The sequence below is a fragment of the Aethalodelphis obliquidens genome, unplaced genomic scaffold, assembly GCF_003676395.1.
Source record: "Aethalodelphis obliquidens isolate GAN/ISIS:26980383/991018 unplaced genomic scaffold, ASM367639v1 scaffold1, whole genome shotgun sequence".
Taxonomy (NCBI): domain Eukaryota; kingdom Metazoa; phylum Chordata; class Mammalia; order Artiodactyla; family Delphinidae; genus Aethalodelphis; species Aethalodelphis obliquidens.
In genome coordinates, this window is record NW_020837945.1 from 86,510,824 (window position 1) to 86,515,436 (window position 4,613).

The 4,613-nt window shown below is 38.7% G+C and overlaps 1 pseudogene; it reads left to right on the top strand.

The window, feature by feature from the left end:
* The first annotated feature begins 751 nt into the window (after positions 1 to 751).
* LOC113622806 (endothelial differentiation-related factor 1 pseudogene) lies at positions 752 to 2,057 on the top strand (annotated as a pseudogene).
* Positions 2,058 to 4,613: the final 2,556 nt, after the last annotated feature.

The window sequence follows — 4,613 nt, forward strand, 5'->3', positions numbered from 1 at the left end:
AGAATCTGAGGAATACTCCTTCACCTGTTAACTGGAAATGTATACCTGTACGATTTGGATGACATTTAGGAACTAGAAGAGAGAAATTTTGTCTGTGGTTTTACTATGGCTTTTTGCCTTTAAGGAGTTTAAGTTTTAGATAAATGGTCATATACTATCGGAAAGCAACAGAAAGGGTGAAACAGAGGTGACTTAAGGATAGACAATCAGTTTAAGCGAAACATTCATATAAGCAAAACAAAAAATTATCTTACAAAAATATATCTGCATAATGTATCTCTCACAATTACTCTGTGATCAAATTAATTGGATTTTTTCTATATACAAAAGCCTATAATTTTTTAAAATCCAGTTTGCCAAATTCTAATGATTTTTTAAAATTCACCAGAGATATTATCTTTTTCAGGCAGAATAATGGTTTAATCAAACCATCTCTAATTTCTTTGATCTATTAATGAGTCCAAAAATGAGAAAATGAAATAGAGGTTCATCTATTTCAGCGTTGATTAAATAGAACAAAAAGTTAAAAATTATGTTATGGGAGATACTGTTCAAATAGTTTCCCAGACAGATGATTTTTTCATATTCTCTTGCCAAAATGTGGATGCTGCAAGTGTTTCTTTGAATGGTAGCATGGCAGCAAATATTATTAAGGCAGTGTTTTTTAAATGAGAAGCTAATAATCATATTAATAATAAATTGGAAAATACTCTTCCCACTCTATCTGACATTGTCCTTGCCCCCTTTTTTATTGGGATATCTTGCACAAATACATTACCTAGAGTTCCAGGTGCAGGTAAACAGGATGTCTCCAAAATAACATGAAAAAAAAAAAAAAGCCTTACCATTATTTGATGGCTGTTGGGACAAAAATGCAATAATATACAATATTTTTAAAAGATCAGCTTGGGTCAGCTTGGATATTGGCATGGAGACTATTGTTTTTCTGACCAAAGGAGTCCAATAATGTGAAATTTAATACATTTGATCAAACCCTTGACAATCCTGTGCACAAAAAATAAAATGCCATTACACAATACCGGCACCTATGCACATAAAGAAAAACGACAAAAACAACTTTGTGCGACCTAAGCCATTCTGAAATTTTAAAAAAGCTTCATTCTAGGAAGCGGCCGAGCGACGAGGGGACGTAGTGTCGCCGGGTCTCCAGCAGCTGCCCAAGAGCCGCCTGACGGACCACCTGCCCAGTCTGCCCTGCCTGCCCCGCCATGGCTGAGAGTGACTGGGACACGCGACGGTGCTGCACAAAAAGGGCCCCACGGCCGCCCAGGCCAAGTCCAAGCAGGCCATCTTAGCAGCTCAGAGACGAGGAGAGGATGTGGAGACTTCCAAGAAATGGGCCACCGGCCAGAACAAACAGCATTCAATCACCAAGAACACAGCCAAGCTGGACCGGGAGACTGAGGAGCTACACCACGACCGGGTGACCCTGGAGGTGGGCAAGGTGATCCCGCAGGGCTGGCAGAGCAAAGGGCTGATGCAGAAGGGCCAGGCGACGAAAATCAACGAAAAGCCACAGGTCTTCGCGGACTATGAGGGTGGCCGGGCCATTCCTAAGAACCAGGTTCTGGGCAAGATCGAGAGAGCCATCGGCCTTAAGCCCTGGGGGAAAGCCATTGGGAAGCCGATCGCGAAGGGGCCGAGGGCGAAATGAACACAAAGCCTCGAAATCAGTGCATTCCGGCTGATCTTGTCTGCCTGGTTCCCCTTGACCACCAGCGCCAGCGTGGGTCTCTTCTTGCGGCCACGCGGAACACAGGACGGTAGCCCTGCCCGGGAACCCCCTTTACCAGTACCTGCTGTCAAACTCACAAACAAAACCTTGCAAGGTGTTTGCTTCTCCTGATTATTTTCCTCCCTGTCCCCGTCCTTCACGTGGGGTGCAGAACGCTGCCTTCCTCTCCCCCGGGGTCTGCCCGGTCATGGGTGTGGCTCCAGGGAGCTCGGAGGGGGACCACCTCGCACAGGGTGGGCAGCCACCGTCTGGGAGAGGAGCTGCATCTTCATCCTGGCTCGTAGAGAAGCTAATAAACATTTGTTGCGCTTATAAATAAATAAATAAATAAATAGCTTCATTCTAATTTTAGCAAATCATCATACTTTGTTTACTCCTTAGACAAAAGCTAGAACAGAAAAATGATTCAAATAAAAATGTTATATCAGAAACTAGAGGAATAAGAGCAAGATTTATACACATATTTCAAAGTAAGGAGATTATAAAAATCTAAAACAATGCATAATTCATGACAAATCTTGGCATATTTGAAATGTCTTTGAATATTAATTGGGTACCCACATAGAAGAAGTTTCTATAAATTCTGTCCTATGATGAACCTATGGAGAACTTTTTATATTTATATAATAATTGAGAAGTGCTGAAAAAACTGAATTGAAAAGTTGGGAGTACCTCATAAGAATGATTTTTGAATCATAAGTACATTTTTTAGATTTTGGAAAAGTGGGAAGGGTTGTATGTTAATGATGATTACAAACTGTTGATATGAGGCTTAAAATTGCCTTAACAACAAATGTCATCTTTATCGTTTAATGATATCCACAACATAGATGCACCAGTCATGTTGCCACACAAAATCCGTGGACCATAAGTAATCTCTCTTAGAAGGCTATTCCAGTCTTCAAATCTCTATGTGGTCACTAAATGTTTTGAGATGGAGTTGCCCCATAGCTCAATGGTACATTTATTTTAAACTCTACGGGCAAGCAGTAGTTAACTATGCGAGTCATGCAATGACTAGACTGTAGCAAGAAAGTTGCCTACAGCAAATAGAATATTTCTTTCTGGAAATATGACTTGTGTAATGATCAACCATATATCTTTTGGGAATCATATTATTGAACTATTAACATCTAAGTAGTATATGTTGAAAAATAGTTTTAGATGGAAGTGTTTGTCAGAAAACAGAAGATTTAGACAGTTGGGTGAGCTTAAGATTATATTCAAGACCGAATAATTGCTAATAATACTTAATAGATATTGCTGATTTTCCTTTACGATAATAAAGAAACCTATGTTGTGACAATTAATTATTCCAGGCATTCATATAAGTCAAGGTAAATCAAATTCTCTTCTAACAAAATTTCTAAGTATGAAGACAGAGATCAAACAGTGATCCCCTTCATCATCACAAACATGTGCCACATTGTTCAGGATCCTGGCTGTATCCGTTTCCTAGGGCTGACATAGCAAAATACTAAACTAGGTGGCTTAAAACAGCAGAAACGCATTCTCTCACAGGCTAGAAGTCTGAAATCAAGGTGTCAGCAGGGCCATGAACTCTCTGAAGGCTCTAGGGGAGGATCCTTGTTCGACTCTTCTAGTTTCTTGTGGCTGCTAGCATTCACTGGCTTGTTAATGCATAACTCCAATCTCCATCTGTCTTCACATGGTCTTCTCCACTCTGTTTCTGAATCCAAATTTCCCTCTTCTTATAAGGGCATCAGTCATTAGATTAGGGCCCAACTTAATTTGGTATAACCTTATCTTAACTTGATTATATCTATAAAGATCTTATTTCCAAATAAGGTCACATTTTGAGGTCCCAGTGTTATCTTTTTGGGCAACACAATTCAACCTATAACACTGGCCTAGTGTTAAGTAGTCCAGAAATAGTCATTCACTTATTCATTTACAAATGTTTATTTATATTCATTGAGTGTCTATTACGTCAGGCACTGTTATGAACAAAATAGACCACGTCCTTGCCCTTAAAGAGCTTATGGTCTGCATTCAAACCAAATCCTATAGCTGTATATGCTTTATATTTTTAAATTATATGTAGTTTATAATTTAGCAAAATCTTTTAATCTACATTTCTGTGATCAGTCTTCATACTATCCTGCCATATATGCTGTTAGTAGCTACTTTTTTTTTGGCATGAGGAAACTGAGGCTTAGAGAGGTTAGTACTTGTTCAAAGCTGCCTGTCTGGTAAAAGCAACCAGAGTTGGAACCAGAACTGAGGTAAAAACACAACAGCATATAAAATGGTGGATTACATCCACCTGCCATTTATAATTAATAACAAGGAGCATTACTGCATATTAGGGTGTTTTACAATTCATCATATAGAAATATGATTAAAAAGTAAAGAACACTAGCTCATAAAGCAAAATTTGTTTATTTTGACAAATTTATTTCTAATTATTCATGATACTTCAGCAAACATTCTGTGGTATATTTTCTAAAAACCAGTGTAACACCTTAGGAGTTGTAAGAGGCTGTTGTAGGTTTTCACTGAGGAATAAAGCGAAGTTAGATTTTATTGTGAATTCATAGAATCATAGTTACATCAGAATTTCAGTGTTAATATGTTGAAAGGAATCTTAAAGCTCATGTCAGTCAATCCCACATCCCCTCCACAACCAGTATCTAAAAAGAAAATTATGGCAATGAAGAATGAACAAACATGAGCATGGTGTAGTTATTCCCCTATAGTTAATCTAAGTAACGGATGGTATTTTGTATCTTCTAAACTTTAGTGAGTAACAAAAGTATGTCAACTCTTAATGAACCATCATCATATCTGATGAGGTCATAGTGCTGGCAGGGGGTGGGGAGATGGTGAGACAGTG